Below are 22,945 nucleotides of genomic sequence, written 5' to 3'. Positions count from 1 at the left end.
TGACCTTCTTGATCCAAACCAGTCAGGTTTCAGGACTGGTCATTCAACTGAGACTGCTCTTCTCTGTGTCACGGAGGCTCTCCGCACTGCTAAAGCTAACTCTCTCTCCTCTGCTCTTGTCCTTCTAGACCTGTCTGCTGCCTTTGATACTGTGAACCATCAGATCCTCCTCTCCACCCTCTCCGAGCTGGGCATCTCCGGCGCGGCTCACTCCTGGATTGCGTCCTACCTGACCGGTCGCTCCTACCAAGTGGCGTGGCGAGAAGCTGTCTCCGCACCACGTGCTCTCACAACTGGTGTCCCCCAGGGCTCAGTTCTAGGCCCTCTCCTTTTCTCCCTATACACCAAGTCACTTGGCTCTGTCATATCCTCACATGGCCTCTCCTATCATTGCTACGCTGATGATACACAACTAATCTTCTCCTTTCCCCCTTCTGATAACCAGGTGGCGAATCGCATCTCTGCATGTCTGGCAGACATATCAGTATGGATGACGGATCACCACCTCAAGCTGAACCCTGGCAAGACGGAGCTGCTCTTCCTCCCGGGGAAGGACTGCCCGTTCCATGATCTCGCCATCACGGTTGACAACTCCGTTGTGTCCTCCTCCCAGAGTGCGAAGAGCCTTGGCGTGACCCTGGACAACACCCTGTCGTTCTCCGCTAACATCAAGGCGGTGACCCGATCCTGCAGGTTCATGCTCTACAACATTCGGAGAGTACGACCCTGCCTTACACAGGAAGCGGCACAGGTCCTAATCCAGGCACTTGTCATCTCCCGTCTGGATTACTGCAACTCGCTGTTGGCTGGGCTCCCTGCCTGTGCCATTAAACCCCTACAACTCATCCAGAATGCCGCAGCCCGTCTGGTGTTCAAACTTCCCAAGTTCTCTCACGTCATCCCCCTCCTCCGCACACTCCACTGGCTTCCAGTTGAAGCTCGCATCCGTTACAAGACCATGGTGCTTGCCTATGGAGCAGTGAGGGGAACGGCACCTCCGTACCTTCAGGCTCTGATCAGTCCCTACACCCAAACGAGGGCATTGCGTTCATCCACCTCTGGCCTGCTGGCTCCCCTTCCTCTGCGGAAGCATAGTTCCCGCTCAGCCCAGTCAAAACTGTTCGCTGCTCTGGCACCCCAATGGTGGAACAAGCTCCCTCACGACGCCAGGACAGCGGAGTCACTCACCACATTCCGGAGACATTTGAAACCCCACCTCTTTAAGGAATACCTGGGATAGGATAAAGTAATCCTTCTACCCCCCCCCCCCCAAAAAAAATAAAATAATAATAATAATAATAATAATAATAATAATTGTAAAGTGGTTATCCCACTGGCTATAGGGTGAATGCACCAATATGTAAGTCGCTCTGGATAAGAGCGTCTGCTAAATGACGTAAATGTAAATGTAAATGTAGGTATACTTTCTGGGTGATTTAAATATTGACTGGCTGTCATCAAGCTGCCCACTCAAGAGAAAGCTTCAAACTGTAACCAGTCAACCTACCAGGGTGGTTACAAACAGTACAGGAATTAAATCATCAACATGTATTGATCATATCTTTACTAATGCTGCAAAGATTTGTTTGAAAGCAGTATCCAAATCCATTGTATGCAGTGGTCACAATATAGTAGCCAAAGGTTGGGCCTAATATTGTGTATAAGAGGTCATACAATACGTTTTGTAGTGATTCCTATGTTGTTGATGTAAAGAATATATGTTGGTCCGTGGTGTTTAATGAGGAGCAAACAGACACTGCACTTGACACATTTATGAAATTGCTTATTCCAGTTACTAAGAAGCATGCACCCATTAAGGAAATGATTGTAAAAACTGTTAAATCCCTGTGGGTTGATGAGGAATTGAAAAGTTGTATGGTTGAGAGGGATGAAGCAAAATAGATGGCAAATAGGTCTGGCTGTACAATCAATTGGCAAACGTACAGCAAATTGAGAAATCATGTGACTAAACTGAATAAAAAGAAGAAGAAACTACACTATGAAACAAAGATAAATGACATAAAGAATGATAGTAAAAAGCTTTGGAGCACCTTAAATGAAATGTTGGGCAAAAAGGCAAACTCCGCTCCATCATCCATTGAATCAGATGGCTCATTCATCACATCTGGTGGCTGTCTGTTTGAACTACTGGCACAATTCTTGGACACCCATGCATAACCCACAAGACATGCCACCAGAGGTCTCGTCACGGTCCCCAAGTCCAGAACAGACTATGGGAGGCGCACAGTACTACATAGAGCCATGACTAACCTACATTTATTTTTGTTTTGTTTTTACATACTGGTAACCAGAGTCATTCAAGGGGAATTCGGGACATGGGTGACTAGTTAACGTTAGCTTGGCTCTCTCTCTGTGTTTTGTGCCGTGGGAGGAGGGGTTGGTTCGTTGGCAGAGAGCAATGGCTAGCTAGTATGCTAACTATTCTAGCTAGCTAACTAACTGGCTGAATAAGTTGACAACGTACTCACTCAAACTGTCAAAACTAACCCAAAACCCAAAAGCATGCTAGTTGGCTATAGCGTAGTTGGCTGGGCGGTTTTCACGGAAGAATACTGTACAAAGTTATCTAGCTGAATAAACTAAGTTGGAGTCTGTTCCTAGAAAACATTGAAGAGTTATTTTTGAGTGTTTCAGTGAAACGTAAGTGAGGGAGGCCCCGCTCTCTCGCTTTCCCAGATGTTTAGTTAATTTCATTCCGATCTCCTTTGCATTATTGTAGCCTTTTCTGTAGCCTGTCAACTATGTGTCTGTCTATCTCTGTTCTCTCCTCTCTGCACAGGCCATACAAACGCTTCACACCGCGTGGCTGCTGCCACTCTAATCTGGTGGTCCCTGCGCGCACGACCCATGTGGAGTTCCAGGTCTCCGGCAGCCTCTGGAACTGCCGTTCTGCGGCCAACAAGGCAGTCCCTCGACTTCTTGGCGCTGACGGAAACATGGCTTACCACAGAAAACACTGTTACTCCTACTGCTCTTTCCTCGTCTGATCATGTGTTCTCGCATACCCCGAGAGCATCTGGTCAGCGCGGTGGTGGCATAGGAATCCTCATCTCTCCCATGTGGACATTCTCTCTTTTTCCCCTGACCCATCTGTCTATCTCCTCATTTGAATTCCATGCTGTCACAGTCACTAGCCCATTCAAGCTTAACATCCCTGTAATTTATCGCCCTCCAGGTTCCCTTGGGGAGTTCATCAATGAGCTTGACACCTTGATAAGTTCCTTTCCTGAGGATGGCTCACCCCTCACAGTTCTGGATGACTTTAACCTCCCTACGTCTGCCTTTGATTCATTTCTCTCTGCCTCCTTCTTTCCACTCCTTTCCTCTTTTGACCTCACTCTCTCACCGTCCCCCCCTACTCACAAGGCAGGCATTACGCTTGACCTCATCTTTATTAGATGCTATTCTTCTACTAATCTCACTGCAACTCCCCTCCAAATCTCCGACCACTACTTTGTATCCTTTTCTCTCTCACTCTCCTCCAACACTACTCACTCTGCCCCTACTCAGATGGTAATGCGCCGTCACAAACTGCGCTCTCTCTCCCGCTACTCTCTCCTCTTCCATCCTATTATCTCTTCCCTCTGCTAAATCCTTCTCCCTCCGATCTCCTGATTTTGCCTCCTCAACCCTCCTCTCCTCCCTTTCTGCATCTTTTGACTCTCTATGTCCCCTATCCTCCCGGCCGACTCGGCCCTCCCTCCTGCTCCGTGGCTTTACGACTCATTGCGAGCTCACAGAAGAGGGCTCCGGGCAGCCAAGCGGAAATGGAGGAAAACTAGACTCCCTGCGGAACTGTCATCTTTTCACTCCCTCCTCTCTACATACTCTTCCTGTCTTTCCGCTGCTAAAGCCACTTTCTACCACTCTAAATTTCAAGCCTCTGCCTCTAACCCTAGGAAGCTCTTTGCCACCTTCTCCTCCCTACTGAATCCTCCTTCTCCTCCCCCTCCCTCCTCCCTCTCTGTGGATGACTTCGTCAACCATTTTTAAAAGAAGGTTGGCTACATTCGATCCTCATTTATTAAGTCAAATGACACCGCTGGTCCTGCTCACACTGCCCTACCCTATGCTTTGACTTCTTTCGCCCCTCTCTCTCCAGATGAAATCTTGTGACTTGTGATGGCCGGCCGCCCAACAACCTGCCTGCTTGACCCTATCCCCTCCTCTCTTCTCCAGACCATTTCCGGAGACCTTCTCCCTTACCTCACCTCGCTCATCAACTCATTCTTGACCGCTAGCCATGTCCCTTCCGTCTTCAAGAGAGCGAGAGTTCCACCCCTCCTCAAAAAACCTACACTTGATCCCTCCGATGTCAACAACTACAGACCAGTATCCCTTCTTTATTTTGAGCGTGCCGTCTCTAGCCAACTCTCCTGCTATCTCTCTCAGAATGACCTCCTTGATCCAAACCAGTCAGGTTTCAAGACTGGTCATTCAACTGAGACTGCTCTTCTCTGTGTCACGGAGGCTACCTGACAGGTCGCTCCTACCAGGTGGCGTGGCGAGAATCTGTCTCCGCACCACGTGCTCTCACCACTGGTGTCCCCCAGGGCTCAGTTCTAGGCCCTCTCCTATTCTCTCTATACACCAAGTCACTTGGCTCTGTCATATCCTCACATGGCCTCTCCTATCATTGCTACGCAGACGACACACAATTCATTTTCTCCTTTCCCCATTCTGATAACCAGGTGGCGAATCGCATCTCTGCATGTCTGGCAGACATATCAGTGTGGATGTCGGATCACCACCTCAAGCTGAACCTCGGCAAGACGGAGCTGCTCTTCCTCCCGGGGAAGGACTGCCCGCTCCATGATCTCGCCATCACGGTTGACAACTCCATTGTGTCCTCCTCCCAGAGTGCAAAGAACCTTGGCGTGACCCTGGCCAACACCCCGATCCTGCAGGTTCATGCTCTACAACATTTGTAGAGTACGACCCTACCTTACACAGAAAGCGGCACAGGTCCTAATCCAGGCACTTGTCATCTCCCGTCTGGATTACTGCAACTTGCTGTTGGCTGAGCTCCCTGCCTGTGCCATTAAACCCCTACAACTTATCCAGAATGCTGCAGCCCGTCTGGTGTTCAACCTTCCCAAGTTCTCTCATGTCACCCCGCTCCTCCGCACACTCCACTGTCTTCCAGTTGAGGCTCGCATCTACTACAAGACCATGGTGCTTGCCTACGGAACTGTGAGGGGAACGGCACCTCCTTACCTTCAGGCTCTGATCAGACCCTACACCCAAACAAGGGCACTACATTCATCCACCTCTGGCCTGTTAGCCCCCCTACCTCTACGGAAGCACAGTTCCCGCTCAGCCCAATCAAAGCTATTCGCTGCTCTGGCACCCCAACGGTGGAACAAGCTCCCCCACAACGCCAGGACAGCAGAGTCACTGACCACCTTCCGGAGACACTTGAAACCCTACCTCTTTAAGGAATACCTGGAATAGTACAAAAGTAATCCTTCTACCCCCCCTCCCCCACCCCCCCATAAAAAAAGTTGTTGTCCCACTGGCTATCATAAGTTGAATGCACCAATTTGTAAGTCGCTCTGGATAAGAGCGTCTGCTAAATAATGTAAATGTAATGACTACATTATTATGATTATAATGACTACACTATTCCACATCAAGTAATTCATGGCAGCAGTAAAAATACACCTTATGGAACAGCGGGGACTGTGAAGCAACACAAACATAAACACATGCATGCAAACACACAATAACATACACACGTACACATGGATTTTGTGTTATAAATAAGTGGTAGTAGAGTCGAGGCCTGAGGGCACACACTTAATATGTTGTGAAATCTGTTATGAATGTATAGATTTTTAAAATGTTTTTAAAATGTGTATCTGCCTTAATTTTGCTGGACCCCTGGAAGAGTAGCTGCTGCCTTGGCATCAGCTAATGGGGATCCTTAATAAATACAAATACAAATTTGTAGAAAACCCTGGGCCAGTGTTGGTACTGCTGACAGCATCGCGATGCCGCCCACCACGAGGAGGCAAATGCAAATAGTTATCACCTGAGATTTTTATATTCACCTTAACGGATGGTGACTCCAGCTAGGAGCGAAAAAGAAGGAAGGATTCCCAGGTCTCGCCTTCCTTTCGTCCTTCTTCCAAGCCAAGTCATTCGCCCGGATGTCGAAGCACTTGGTCCCCTTCTTGATTCTCCTCCGTTAGCTCTCCTTCTGTTTCTCCTGCGCCTTGTCCATGTTCAGTCTCACCTTGATTGATAATAGAAATAAATGCAATTATATTTCATATTATTACAAATACATCTCTTACATATCTGTGAGGGCCAGAAAATAAATTAACAGCGGACAATCATTTTTACCTGGTCAAAAACCTCCACATCCCTCTCAGCCCATGCCTGAAGGTGATCCTTGAAGGCGTTCTGATCTGGTTCGACAGCTTCCACCACATCAGGTGGAGTTTCAGTGATCTCAAAGTATGTTATACAAAAATAGCAATAGACAAACATCACTAAGTCAATCAGAAATGTTTAATACTGCAGTATATGCAATAATTGTATATACAATTGCATTGTTTACCTCAGTAAACAGCTGTGGCTCCCGTCCACACAGCAGGCGATAGGGTGAGTACTCTGGAGGCCTGGACGCTGCTGTTGTGTGCAAAGAGAATTACCTTCAGTTTGTCCTCCCACCGTTCCTGGTACATGTCAAGGGACTTGCTCATGGCAGTCTTGAGGGTCTGATTGGTCCGTTCACCCAAACCTGGAGTCCCCATAAATCTACACATTCACATTATGTATAACTCACTGTACTATCAGTGTCAATTTCGAATAGGCTATAAATTACTGGAGGCCTATGCGAAACAATGCTACAACCATTACATTATTAACCACTAACATGTAAGCTAACATTGACTGAAACCAACTAGCCTAGAGCTAGCTAGTGCTTAGCCTAGCTAAATTTGGTTAGCATCAAGCTAGCCAACTGTTAAACGCTATTTTCGTACAGATATTAACACTTTAACACATTTTATCGTGACATCACATATTTACATATATTACCTGAACTAAACTGAACCTTTGTTCATAGAAAATAAAACAAATAGGATCAAAAACGTTGAAAAACGTGCAGAAAGTTCGGACGCCATCTTAATCCCTTCTCTTACATGTAAACCATTAGCAACCTAGCCAACCTCCATTATTTACAATGTGGAAAATACGAACCAGTTTAACTTGAAAGCCAAGTTAACAAACAGATCAACGACCATTTCGAATCACACAGTACCTTCTCCGCTATGCAATCCGGTTTCCGAGCTGGTCTTGGGTGCACCTCAGCCACGCTCAAGGTCCTAAACGATATTATAACCGTGATCGATAATAGACAGTACTGTGCAGCCGTCTTCATCGACCTGGCCAAGGCTTTCGACTCTGTCAACCACCGCATTCTTATTGGCAGACTAAATAGCCTTGGTTTCTCAAATGACTGCCTCGCCTGGTTCACCAACTACTTCTCAGATAGAGTTCAATGTGTCAAATCAGAGGGCCTGTTGTCTGGACCTATGGCAGTCTCTATGGGGGTGCCACAGGGTTCAATTCTTGGGCCGACTCTTTTCTCTGTGTATATCAATGATGTCGCTCTTGCTGCTGGTGATTCTCAGATCCACCTCTACGCAGACGACACCATTTTGTATACATCTGGCCCTTCATTGGACACTGTGTTAACAAACCTCCAAACGAGCTTCAATGCCATACAACACTCCTTCCGTAGCTGCTCTTAAACACAAGTAAAACTAAATGCATGCTCTTCAATCGAACGCTGCCCGCACCCGCCCACCTGACTAGACTCACTACTCTCGACGGGTCTGACCTAAAGTATGTGGACAACTACAAATACCTAGGTGTCTGGTTAGACTGTAAACTCTCCTTCCAGACTCACATTAAGCATCTCCAATCCAAAATTAAATCCAGAATCGGCTTCCTATTTCGCAACAAAGCCTCCTTCACTCATGCTGCCAGACATGCCCTCGTAAAACTGACTATCCTACCGATCCTTGACTTCGGCGATGTCATTTACAAAATTGCCTCCAACACTCTACTCAGCAAATTGTATGTAGTCTATCACAGTGCCATCCGTTTTGTCACCAAAGCCCCATATACTACCCACCACTGTGACCTGTACGCTCTTGTTGGCTGGTCCTCACTACATATTCATCGCCATACCCATTGGCTCCAGGCCATCTATAAATCACTGCTAGGCAAATCCCCGCCTTATCTTAGCTAATTGGTCACCATAGCAACACCCACCCGTAGTATGCACTCCAGCAGGTATATCTCACTGGTCATCCCCAAAGCCAACACCTCCTTTGGCCGCCATTCCTTCCAGTTCTCTGCTGCCAATGACTGGAACGAACTGCAAAAATCTCTGAAGCTGGAGACTCTTATCTCCCTCACTAACTTTAAGCATCAGTTGTCAGAGCACCTTACCGATCACTGCACCTATACACAGCCCATCTGAAATTAGCCCACCCAACTACATCATCCCCATATTGTTATTTATTTTGCTCATTTGCATCCCAGTATCTCTATTTGCACATCATCTCTTGCACATCTATCATTCCAGTGTTAATACTAATTGTAATAGTTTTTCACTATGGCCTATTTATTGCCTTACCTCCATAACTTGCTACATTTGCACACACTGTATATATATTTTCTGTTGTATTTTTGACTTTATGTTTTGTTTTACCCCATATGTAACTCTGTGTTGTTGTTTTTATCGCACTGCTTTGCTTTATCTTGGCCAGGTCGCAGTTGTAAATGAGAACTTGTTCTCAACTGACTTACCTGGTTAAATAAAGGTTAAATTATTTTTTATTTTTTTAAATAGGTTAAAACTCCCTTCATTTGCCTTCAAACAGCACCAAACTCATGGACTATGTAGTTAACCATGTTACCTCAATATTTTGAGAGTCATATTGCACTTTTGCACATTACATACCTGAATGAATAGGATAAAATTATGAGACTGAGAAACTTGAGTAGTTTTCAGTAGTAGGCATTCTCCAAGATTGAAGAAGAAACCTCCAAAGCCTCACGATCTCACTAACGCACCCCATTGACGTCACAGCTCCCCCTAGTGGCAGTAATCATATATATTACTTTAAATGCAAATACCTGGGAGGCCTAGAAAATGATACAAGGGATGGCTCCATAAAATAACAAACCAAATAAAACATAAAAAAATATGACCATACATATTTGTGTATCACATACACATGGCATATGCTTGGTCACCACCTTGACATCTCTGATCTGCTTGCCTCAATAAATTAATGCAAGAACAATGAACACTGGTAGCCAGGATTAGATATTTGTATCCAGTCTCTTAATCAGAAATACTATGAAACATCCCCACTTTTAGCACACATATGCAAGCAGGCAAAGTAACCTTCTATGTGTGTTGAGGCTTGTGTGATCACTCAACATTGACATGACCGACAAAAGAAGACATGCTCACATGCAAACAAAAGATAACGTGTCTAACTTGCACTGTTATGCAATTATCTTAACTCCTCACCACCAAATACTCTTTTTTTTATTTTTTTTTTTTTTTTATAGAAAACCATGGAACCACCACTGCAATATAGGCCTACACTCAGAAAAAAAGATGCTATCTACAACCTAAAAGGATTCTTCCGCTGTCCCCATAGGGGGACCCTTTTTGGTTCCAGGTAGAACCCCTTCTGTGCCTAGGTAGAACCCTTTTGGGTTCCATTCCACAGAGGGATCTATACAAAAATAATTCTACCTGGAACCAAAAAGTGTTCTCCTTCTACCTGGAACCCTGTTGGAACCCCTTTTTCCGAAGAGTGTACTCAACAAGTTCAACCTGTTAAGTTTACACCATTTCATTCTGTACTCAAACATCTGCCTGGTATTCAAGATAACACGCAACATAGCACCACCACCTTTGAAGGTTTTCATCAACCTCTGCTGAGACTTAAATAACAGTGTTCCAAGAACCTCCACCAGGGGTGACTGTAGTATCCTCAAACAGACAAAAAGGAGACGAGGGCACCCCACACTCATTTTAGATCCCAAGGGGTCTTTATTTTCATACTGTATGCTCTCACTCTCATCACTATCTCCTTTGCCATCTTCCATTTATGGCATTTCAACATTGACACAGAGGGGCACATCACACTCATGTCGGTTCTTTGGAACACCATCCATCCACACACACACACACACACACACACACACACACACACACACACACACACACACACACACACACACACACACACACACACACACACACACACACACACACACACACACACAGACACACACACACACACACACACACACTACTGTAACATCTTGTTTACATTTCTCACATTTTAGGCGTCCAGCTGAGGCCTTGGATGGATCATGTTGCAATGAGATGGGCACAGGGGTATGTATGTACAGTCGTGGTCAAAAGTTTTGAGAATGACACAAATACTAATTTTCTCAAAGTCTGCTGCCTCAGTTTTGATGATGGCAATTTGAATATACTCCAGAATGTCATGAAGAGTGATCAGATGAATTGCAATTAATTGCAAAGTCCCTATTTGCCATGAAAATTAACTTAATCCCAAAAAATCATTTCCACTGCATTTCAGCCCTGCCACAAAAGGACCAGCTGCCATCATGTCAGTGATTCTCTCGTTAACACAGGTGAGAGTGTTGACGAGGACAAGGCTGGAGATCATTCTGTCATGCTGATTGAGTTAGAATAACAGACTGGAAGCTTTAAAGGGAGGGTGGTGCTTGAAATCATTGTTCTTCCTCTGTTAACCATGGTTACCTGCATGGAAACACGTGCCGTCATCATTGCTTTGCACAAAAAGGGCTTCACAGGCAAGGATATTGCTGCTAGTAAGATTGCACCTAAATCAACAATTTATCGGATCATCAAGAACTTCAAGGAGAGAGGTTCAATTGTTGTGAAGAAGGCATCAGGGCGCCCAAGAAAGTCCAGCAAGCGCCAGGACCGTCTCCTAAAGTTGATTCAGCTGTGGGATCGGGGCACCACCAGTGCAGAGCTTGCTCAGGAATGTCAGCAGGCAGGTGTGAGTGCATCTGCACGCACAGTGAGGCGAAGACTTTTGGAGGATGGCCTGGTGTCAAGAAGGGCAGCAAAGAAGCCACTTCTCTCCAGGAAAAACATCAGGGACAGACTGATATTCTGCAAAAGGTACAGGGATTGGACTGCTGAGGACTGGGGTAAAGTCATTTTCTCTGATGAATCCCCTTTCCGATTGTTTGGGGCATCCCGAAAACACCTTGTCCGGAGAAGACTAGGTGAGCGCTACCATCAGTCCTGTGTCATGCCAACAGTAAAGCATCCTGAGACCATTCATGTGTGGGGTTGCTTCTCAGCCAAGCGAGTGGGCTCACTCACAATTTTGCCTAAGAACACAGCCATGAATAAAGAATGGTACCAACACATCCACCGAGAGCAACTTCTCCCAACCATCCAAGAACAGTTTGGTGATGACCAATGCCTTTTCCAGCATGATGGAGCACCTTGCCATAAGGCAAAAGTGATAACTAAGTAGCTCGGGGAACAAAACATCGACATTTTGGGTCCATGGCCAGGAAACTCCCCAGACCTTAATCCCATTGAGAACTTGTGGTCGATCCTCAAGAGGCGGGTGGACAAACAAAACCCCACAAATTCTGACAAACTCCAAGCATTGATTATGCAAGAATGGGCTGCCGTCAGTCAGGATGTGGCCCAGAAGTTAATTGACAGCATGCCAGGGCGGATTGCAGAGGTCTTCAAAAAGAAGGGTGAACACTGCAAATATTGACTCTTTGCATAAACTTAATGTAATTGTCAATAAAAGCCTTTGACACTTATGGAATGCTTGTAATTATACTTCAGTATACCATAGTAACATCTGACAAAAATATCTCATAACACTGAAGTAGCGAACTTTGTGAAGACCAATACTTGTGTCATTCTCAAAACTTTTGACCACGACTGTACAGTCCTTTAAAGTGTGGTGGCAAATTAGTTGAACAGGAGAAGATGATGTGATTGCTTGTTGAGGGAGAGTAGCGGGGGTGGTGGGTAGAACAGCTGCAGTGACGCTGATTGGTTGCTCTGGCTCATCACTTCTTGACTAAAAGAAAGATTGATTTAGAAATTAGTTAGACGCTGCCATAGTTCAACAGCTGAAAAGCCTTCATTAACATACTCCCAGAGATAGCAAGACATTCAGTATTCACTGAATGAATTAGCCTACCCATCCCCATTTACAATTTCAATCATCAATTAATTAAATTATACTATAGCACAATCAATTACGTTATTATTGTAAATTATAGGCTACTCCTGTATCTACCTTGTACAATACCGTAATCATTGAATGAAGTAGCGTACCCATCCACATTTACAATTTAATTCATCAATTAGATAACTAATGCTAGCACATACGGTTAGTTAAATTATTGTTGAATAGGCTACTCCTGTATCCACACTATATTAGGATGCCGTCATGATTTCATTGGTCTTGTCAGGCATGATTTTAGGTCTTCGATCGAAGTTGTATGTTATACCTTGTTTCCCTTCTTCAGTGAAAAGTAGTTATGCATCCCCCATTCAATTCAGTTCGAGTGTGAATGTGTAGGCCTAGAGACAGTGGAAAAATAAACCCATAGCTCCAGCACACAATGGCATGTAGGGGTAATGTATTAAAATGTAAAATATGTATATATCCTATAGTACAATGCCTAGTCTACTAGCCTATCGAAGGTCTTGCTCAGCCTCAATATGGGCTCTTGGTAGGCCTATAGGATTATGAAAACATTCACTTTTAAATGAATAGCAAGTGTCATTACCACACAGAAAATATGGTTGTTTTATTAAATGCTCCTCAATTTAGAATATTAGTGGTAGGCTGTGCCTATATCAAAATAGCAAAAAGATAGAGTCGATATAGAAGAGGTATGGGTCTATTCATAGACCAAACAGCTTAACAGATAAACTTTTTTATTATTCAGGAGAATTGCATTGAATCAGGCTATTCATTTCAGTGCAGTTGCATTCTTACGCATAACCTTAGCCTAAACGGAACTGAAAACACCCCAGCCTGTTTTGATCACAGATCATGACAAAGCCTGAACATTTCAGCTATATTTTTCATTGATTTAGCCCACTATCGCCGACAGATTTGATACACATGAAGGCCTATACTGAAAAAAATGGTGCTTTGAATTTACTTAACTCAAATGTGTACATCAGTTCCACATGAATGAAACATGTTAGATAAACACAATTATTATTTTTCAGTTTACTTATTTTCTTTTTGTCAAGCAAATATAATTTGTTCAAGTAAATGCATTGTAATGGAATATAATCAATTTAACATAATTTGGTAAAGCTAATTTTATTTGAATTAAATGTGTAGCTTCAAATAGATTTGATCCATTCACTGACATTCAGTGTTCAATAAATTGCACAGGTCTAAATCACAGTGCTGTAGGCTGTATACAGTGAGGGTAAAAAGTATTTGATCCCCTACTGATTTTGTACGTTTGCCCACTGACAAAGACATGATCAGTCTATAATTTTAATGGTAGGTTTGTTTGAACAGTGAGAGACAGAATAACAACAAAAAAATCCAGAAAAACGCATGTCAAAAATGTTATGAATTGATTTGCATTTTAATGAGGGAAATAAGTATTTGACCCCTCTGCAAAACATGACTTAGTACTTGGTGGCAAAACCCTTGCTGGCAATCACAGAGGTCAGACGTTTCTTGTAGTTGGCCACCAGGTTTGCACACATCTCAGGAGGGATTTTGTTCCACTCCTCTTTGCAGATCTTCTCCAAGTCATTAAGGTTTTAAGGCTGACGTTTGGCAACTCGAACCTTCAGCTCCCTTCACAGATTTTCTGTGGGATTAAGGTCTGGAGACTGGCTAGGCCACTCCAGGACCTTAATGTGCTTCTTCTTGAACCACTCCTTTGTTGCCTTGGCCATGTGTTTTGGGTCATTGTCATGCTGGGATACCCATCCACGACACATTTTCAATGCCCTGGCTGAGGGAAGGAGGTTTTCACCCAAGATTTGACGGTACATGGCCCCATCCATTGTCCCTTTGATGCAGTGAAGTTGTCCTGTCCCCTTAGCAGAAATACACCCCCAAAGCATAATGTTTCCACCTCCATGTTTGACGGTGGGGATGGTGTTCTTGGGGTCATAGGCAGCATTCCTCCTCCTCCAAACACAGCGAGTTGAGTTGATGCCATAGAGCTCGATTTTGGTCTCATCTGGCCACAACACTTTCACCCAGTTCTCCTCTGAATCATTCAGATGTTCATTGGCAAACGTCAGACGGCCCTGTATATGTGCTTTCTTGAGCAGGGGGACCTTGCGGGCGCTGCAGGATTTCAGTCCTTCACGGCGTAATGTATTACCAATTGTTTTCTTGGTGACTATGGTCCCAGCTGCCTTGAGATCATTGACAAGATCCTCCCGTGTAGTTCTGGGCTGATTCCTCACCGTTCTCATGATCATTGCAACTCCACGAGGTGAGATCTTGCATGGAGCCCCAGGCCGAGGGAGATTGACAGTACTTTTGTGTTTCTTCCATTTGCGAATAATCGCACCAACTGTTGTAACCTTCTCACCAAGCTGCTTGGCGATGGTCTTGTAGCCCATTCCAGCCTTGTGTAGGTCTACAATCTTGTCCCTGACATCCTTGGAGAGCTCTTTGGTCTTGGCCATGGTGGAGAGTTTGGAGTCTGATTGATTGATTGCTTCTGTGGACAGGTGTCTTTTATACAGGTAACAAACTGAGATTAGGAGCACTCCCTTTAAGAGTGTGCTCCTAATCTCAGCTCGTTACCCGTATAAAAGAGACCTGGGAGCCAGAAATCTTTCTGATTGAGTGGGGGTCAAATGCTTATTTCCCTCATTAAAATGCAAATCAATTTATAACATTTTTGACATGTGTTTTTCTGGATTTTTTTGTTGTTATTCTGTCTCTCACTGTTCAAATAAACCTACCATTAAAATTATAGACTGATCATTTCTTTGTCAGTGGGCAAACATACAAAATCAGCAGGGAATCAAATACTTTCTTCCCTCACTGTATCTGTATAAAAAAATAAGAAGAGTTGTCCTAACAATGATTGGGCACTCTCTCTAATGCATTTTGTTACAAAATGAGGTAGTTGTTTTTCATAAGGAGTAACATAGACAAAGAATGAGGTAGGTATGTGTACATATTTGTGCATGTTAATTCTATTGACTAAAAGTCACTACAAAGTGAATCTGAACTTTTTCCATAAGCAGTAAAGAAAATTAAGTGCATCTACTCAAAACACCATACAAAATATCTAACAAAATCACGATTTTTCCATCTTTTGAACATGCTCATTCTGTTTTGAGTTTTTGTAAACAAGTTCAACATAGGTCAAACATACAGTGTGAACCACAACATACAGTCTGACACACAACACACAACCAAACAGCTCACTGAAACAGCCTGTTTTTAAATGCAACAGCTTTGGTAGAAAGTTTGTCCCCATTCAGGTCCATAAAAACCTTCTGAAAGACTTCAAAGGTGTAGTTGAGCTCAGTAGGGTAATTGAGGTTCATGGCATACTTGAGGCCGAACAGCATTGCAACAGCAAACGCTACGTTGCCCAGATCCTGCAGCACCTTGATGCCTTCAAGGACAATCCCAGTGTCCTCTGGTTCCTCACTCGTGGCATGGTCTTTGATAATGTAGATCTCCACAGTAGTGTGCTCAATGGCTGCCTTGGTGGACTCTTCATCCATGCCAAGAACAAGACACAAAGGCAAAACTTGTCATACAAAATGAATCATTCATCAATGAAGTGTTTACAGTTAGGGACTCCAGATTGCAAAAAGTATAGCTCATGAAGTACAAAAGCGTAATACAGACAGAAATAAATCAAGACTGGAGTCCTTTTAAGTGTCAACTAAATCAAGAACTGCTGGTAATATTTGAACACCGCCTATGACAAGGCTAAAATTAAAAGTGGTTCTAACCAAGATTTCAATCTATTCAGATTACATTTGAGACATAGCCAATTTGATTACTGTATTCAGCCTTCATGCAAACAAAAAAAGACATGGACTATTTAATCTGAATAATAAAATTCGGAATAAAAAAAATTGTGCATATAACAGCAGCTAATGAAATGATATGGAAGACAGAGGAGATGACACAGTAATATAATATATAGTGATATAATATGATGGTGGCATGGAACAGGAAGGAAGTGAAAGAATAAGGAAGGAAGAAGGAAACACTACAATTGATTAACATACCACATATTCCTGAACAACGTTTTCTGGGTCTTAGCCAAATACATTTAAACTCTGTTTTTCACAATTCCTGACATTTAATCCTAGTAAAAATTCCCTGTCTTAGGTCAGTTAGGATCACCACTTTATTTTAAGAATGTGAAATGTCAGAATAATAGTAGAGAGAATTATTTATTTCAGCTTTTATTTATTTCATCACATTCCCAGTGGGTCAGAAGTTTACATACACTCAATTAGTATTTGGTAGCATTGCCTTTAAATTGTTTAACTTGGGTCAAATGTTTCGGGTAGCCTTCCACAAGCTTCCCACAATAAATTGGGTGAATTTTGGCCCATTCATCCTGACAGAGCTGGTGTAACTGAGTCAGGTTTGTAGGCCTCCTTGCTCGCACACACTTTTTCTGTTCTGCCCACACATTTTCTATAGGATTGAGGTCAGGGCTTTGTGATGGCCACTCCAATACCTTGACTTTGTTGTCCTTAAGACATTTTGCCACAACTTTGGAAGTATGCTTGGGGTCATTTGGAAGACCCATTTACGACCAAGTTTTAACTTCCTGACTGATGTCTTGAGATGCTGCTTCAATATATTCACCTAATTGTCCCTCCTCATGATGCCATCTATTTTGTGAAGTGCACCAGTCCCTCCTGCAGCAAAGCACCCCCACAGCATGATGCTGCCACCCCTAGTGCTTCACGGTTGGGATGGTGTTCTTCGGCTTGCAAGCAGTCCCCTTTTTCTTCCAAACATAACGATGGTCATTATGGCCAAAAAGTTCTATTTTAGTTTAATCAGATCAGAGGACATTTCTCCAAAAAGTACGATCTTTGTCCCCATGTGCAGTTGCAAACCATAGTCTGGCTTTTTTATGGCGGTTTTGGAGCAGTGGCTTCTTCCTTGCTGAGCGGACTTTCAGGTTATGTCGATAGAAGACTTGTTTTACTGTGGATATAGATACTTTTGTACCTGTTTCCTCCAGCATCTTCACAAGGTCCTTTGCTGTTGTTCTGGGATTGATTTGCACTTTTCGCACTTTTCAAATGATGTCAATTAGCTTATCAGAAGCTTCTAAAGCCATGACATCATTTTCTGGAATTTCCCAAGCTGTTTAAAGGCACAGTCAACTTAGTGTACAGTATCTAAACTTCTGACCCACTGGAATTGTGATACAGTGAATTATAAGTGAAATAATCTGTCTGTAAACAATTGTTGGAAAAATTACTTGTGTCATACGCAAATTAGATGTCCTAACTGACTTGCCAAAACTAGAGTTTGTTAACAAGAAATTTGTGGATTTGTTGAAAAACTAGTTTTAATGACTCCAACCTAAGTGTATGTAAACTTCTGACTTCAACTGTACACACACACTCCTTTTATAATGCACTCTCGTCCGACATCTATGTTGCTATTCTAAGTAATGAGAAGAAGGATTTTTTAATTTATGTCTCATTTTGAAGTCAACTTTTGGTGTAGAACCACATATGAATGTGTATTTTGAAGCATAAGGAATTCACACATCAGCCATAGGTGACATGATTGATATGAGGCTTCTGCCCAGCTGTCCTTGTGACACTCTGGCTCCGGGACTTTTATATTTGAGCCAGGGTGTATTTGTTTTGTTGGGTTTTGGTTTGGTTATGTTGGGTTTTGGGTGTATTTCTATGTTTGCAGTTCTGTGGGGTTTATGTCTAGGTTTGGTCAATGACTCCCAATCGGAGGTAACGAGTGTCAGCTGTCGGCTCGTTATCTCTGATTGGGAGCCATATTTAATCTGATTGTTTTCCTGTGGGGGTTGTGGGTTTTTGTTCCAGGTTCAGTATTTTGTCACTGTTGGACTTCACTATCGTCTTTTGTTTTGTAGTTACGTGCTTTCTTTATTAAAGTCATCATGTTCACTCAACGCGCTGCGTATTGGTCTGCTCCCTTTATAGACGATCGTGACAGAAAAACCCACCATCAAAGGACCAAGCAGCGTGTCAAGCGGCAACAGGATTTATGGACGCCTATCAAGGATTCATGGACATGGGAGGAGATACTGGATGGAAAGGGTCCTTGGGCACAACCGGGAGAATATCGCCGCCCTCGTGAAGAGCTGGAGGCAGCTAAAGCCGAGAGGAGGTGGTATGAGGAGGCAGCACGGAGTCGAGGCTGGAAGCCCGTGGGTACTACCCAAAAATTTCTTGGGGGGGGGCTAAAAGGGAGTGTGGCGAAGTCAGGTAGGAGACCTGCGCCTACTCCCTGGACTGACCGTGGAGAGCGAGAGTACGGGCAGACACCGTGTTACGCAGTAGAGCGCATGGTGTCTCCTGTACGCAGGCATAGCCCGGTTCGGTACATTCCAGCTCCACGTATCGGCCGGGCTAGATTGAGCATTGAGCCGGATGTCATGAAGCCGGCCCAACGCATCAGGCCACCAGTGCGTCTCCTCGGGCCGGCTTACATGGCACCAGCCTTACGCATGGTGTCCCCGGTTCGCCTACATAGCCCGGTGCGGGTTATTCCTCCTTCCCGTACTGGTCGGGCGACGGGGAGTATACAACCAGGTAAGGTTGGGCAGGCTCAGTGCTCAAGGGAGCCAGTACGCCTGCACGGTCCGGTATTTCCGGCGCCACCTCCCCGCTCCAGTCCAGTACCACCAGTGCCTACACCACGCACCAAGCCTCCTGTGTGTCCCCAGAGTCCTGTGCTTCCTGTTGCTGCTCCCCGCACTAGCCCTGAGATGCGTGTCCTCAGCCCGGGACCACCAGTTCCGGCACCACGCACTAGGCCTTATGTGCGTCCCCAGGGTCCAGCATGCCCTGTTGCTACTCCCCGCACTAGCCCTGAGATGCGTGTCCTCAGCCCGGGACCACCAGTTCCGGCACCACGCACTAGGCCTTATGTGCGTCCCCAGGGTCCAGCATGCCCTGTTCCTTCTCCCCGCACTAGCCCTGAGATGCGTGTCCTCAGCCCGGGACCACCAGTTCCGGCACCACGCACTAGGCCTTATGTGCGTCCCCAGGGTCCAGCATGCCCTGTTGCTACTCCCCGCACTAGCCCTGAGATGCGTGTCCTCAGCCCGGGACCACCAGTTCCGGCACCACGCACTAGGCCTTATGTGCGTCCCCAGGGTCCAGCATGCCCTGTTCCTTCTCCCCGCACTAGCCCTGAGATGCGTGTCCTCAGCCCGGGACCACCAGTTCCGGCACCACGCACCAGGCCTATAGTGCGTCTCGGCCGGCCAGAGTCTGCCGTCTGCCCAACGGCGCCTGAACTGCCCGTCTGCCCAACGGCGCCTGAACTGCCCGTCTGCCCAACGGCGCCTGAACTGCCCGTCTGCCCAACGGCACCTGAACTGCCCGTCTGCCCAACGCCGTCTGAACTGTCCGTCTGCCAAGCGCTGCATAAGCCGCCCGTCTGCCATGAGCCTTCAGAGCCGTCCGCCAGACCGGAGCCGCTAGAGCCTTCCGCCAGACAGGATCAGCCAGAGCCTTCCGCCAGACAGGATCAGCCAGAGCCTTCCGCCAGACAGGATCAGCCAGAGCCTTCCGCCACACAGGATCAGCCAGAGCCTTCCGCCAGACAGGATCAACCAGAGCCTTTCGCCAGACAGGATCAGCCAGAGCCTTCCGCCAGACAGGATCAGCCAGAACCTTCAGCCAGCCATGAGCAGCCAGATCCGTCGGCCAGCCATGAGCAGCCAGATCCGTCGGCCAGCCATGAGCAGCCAGATCCGTCGGCCAGCCATGAGCAGCCAGATCCGTCGGCCAGCCATGAGCAGCCAGATCCGTCAGCCAGCCATGAGCAGCCAGATCCGTCGGCCAGCCATGAGCAGCCAGATCCGTCGGCCAGTCATGAGCAGCCAGATCCGTCGGCCAGCCATGAGCAGCCAGATCCGTCAGCCAGCCATGAGCAGCCAGATCCGTCAGCCAGCCATGAGCAGCCAGATCCTTCAGCCAGCCATGAGCCGTCCAGCCAGGATCCGCCAGAGCCGTCCAGCCAGGATCCGCCAGAGCCAGCCAGCCAGGATCCGCCATTGAGTCCGGTGCTGTCCCTTAGCCCGGTGCTGCCCCTTATCCTGGTGCTGCCCCTTAGTCCGGTACTGCCCCTTAGTCCGGTGCTGCCCCTTAGTCCGGTGCTGCCCGTTAGTCCGGTGCCGCCCCTTAATTCTGTGGGGTTTAGTTGGGGGGTGGTCATATGGAGGAGGCTACGGAAGCGGATAGTGACTAAGGTGGGGTGGGGACCACGACCAGGGCCAGAGCCGCCACCGTGGACAGACGCCCACCCAGACCCTCCCATAGACTGTATGCTGGTGCGCCCGGAGTTCGCACCTTTAGGGGGGGGTACTGTGACACTCTGGCTCCGGGACTTTTATATTTGAGCCAGGGTGTATTTGTTTTGTTGGGTTTTGGTTTGGTTATGTTGGGTTTTGGGTGTATTTCTATGTTTGCAGTTCTGTGGGGTTTATGTCTAGGTTTGGTCAATGACTCCCAATCGGAGGTAACGAGTGTCAGCTGTCGGCTCGTTATCTCTGATTGGGAGCCATATTTAATCTGATTGTTTTCCTGTGGGGGTTGTGGGTTTTTGTTCCAGGTTCAGTATTTTGTCACTGTTGGACTTCACTATCGTCTTTTGTTTTGTAGTTACGTGCTTTCTTTATTAAAGTCATCATGTTCACTCAACGCGCTGCGTATTGGTCTGCTCCCTTTATAGACGATCGTGACAGTCCTCCTCTTCTTTGAAACAACTTCAGCAGGTTATCTGAGTGTATATCAAGTTGAGAAAGACATTTGGACTGGAGTGGGGTTGTGGTGATTCTCTTAAACTCAGCATTGACCTGAAAATAGTAATTAAACAAATTAGATTAAAAACTGCAGAAAGGAAAATAGACTGGAGATGATCACACAAGCAGCAAACTAGAGGGTTCTCTATAGGGAGAGAAATAACTAGGCAGTCAGCACAAATTGTGATAACTCTGAATAAGGCTCACTTATGTGGCAAGCTGAGGGAAAATAATCTTCTACCTTATCTGACAAATCCCAGATAACATACCCAATAGATCAACAATAAGACAAGCATGGCTAACTTACCTCAATGACTTCAAAGAGTACAGGCCATCTTGCCATGAAGTCCTCTACCATGGGTGCGTCACGGACAATGTCATGTCTCCTGTATGCAAACGTCTTCTCCATTTTGAACTTCACTGTCTCTCTGTTGTTCCTTTTCTTCACATCGGACAGTAGAGCTTTCTGCATGTCCTCAAGGCTCTCTTCTGTTTCTCCTGAGAGATATGTGGGGAAAAAGTTCCTTCTTCTCTATTTGTCTTTTCAACACTGTAGGCTGCACTTGACTTCCCTGCAGGTTTGTGCTTCAAGGAGTTTATCGTCACCTCTGGACATCCCAGTCTTTTCAGGTGAGTGCGGTAGTTTGCCAGTTTGTATTTCAAACTGGTTTTCCATCCGCCACATCCAGTGAAGGAACACTTCTCAGTCAAACATGGATGCTTCTTGATTAGACTCTGTGCAACATGTTCCTTCTCTCCAACAGTGACATAAACTTTATACTGGACAATTTCTTGCAACAAGCCATCGAGTATGTCTGACTTCAGCTTAGGCTCTGGAACAAGTAGAGTTCCACTTTCAAGGTAAGGTGAATTGGCCTGCTGAAGTTTTAGCTCAGCATCATAGGAGAATCGAGGCACACAGAACAAAATAGGCCAAGAGGACCGTGAGCTAGTAGACTCTGGAGAAGACAGTATGTCAGTGTCAACTGAGCCTCTGGATAGAGTTGACGAGTCATCGCTGTGGCGACGATTGAAGGCGGAGGTTGTCGGGAGTGGGGTGTTGATACTGCCTAAGGTTTCAGCACAGTGAATTGTGGGGGTCTCTGACATGTCAATAACTTTAAGAGTACCTCTGTCCTCTACTTCTGCCATTGAGGTCAGGTTAAAGAACTCATTTCCAAAAATAGTGTCCATGAACTGAAGTCTGAAGTTGCCGTGAAGTCCACACTGCTTCTTTACATCGTTCAAAAGGTCAGTCACAGATTCAGGTAGTCCACAGGATGATCTTCATGATTGCAGGAGTTGACATCATCTTGCTTCTTAGTCTGCAAAGAAAACAGACAAGAACGACAGTCTAGGATTATTCTTCATGGTCCATAAAATGTTCATTATATTTGAAAGTTGTAAGAAATATAGTTTTCATATCTATTTTCTACTGATTAGGCAGGCATGCATATTAATTTATATTCAACCAGTATGTGATAAACATACTTAACCTCTTATTGGATATGCCATTTGAAAGTCACCATGTGGACTGATCAACTGATGTAGTCAACCAGTGGATAACTGTCTGCCAGTTTACTTTGTGCCACTAGAGTGAAATCTCTTGTGGGAGCAGGACTACGTTCAAAGGCTCTATAATGTTCTCTGTACCAACCACACAGTTCCTTGACAATGAAAAACACACTCTCATACAAAATGCAAATTTGAACAATTTCACCTAAATCTGGTAATCCATCTGCTAATTTATGGGCAACTATCATTCCCTTCCTGTAGGTTATGCCCTTACTTGTCACACACTGGGAAAGATGAACCTCAG

This window comes from Coregonus lavaretus (genome assembly GCF_964263955.1).
Source record: "Coregonus lavaretus genome assembly, chromosome: 21".
NCBI lineage: Eukaryota > Metazoa > Chordata > Actinopteri > Salmoniformes > Salmonidae > Coregonus > Coregonus lavaretus.
Note: the sequence above shows the minus strand (reverse complement) of the source record.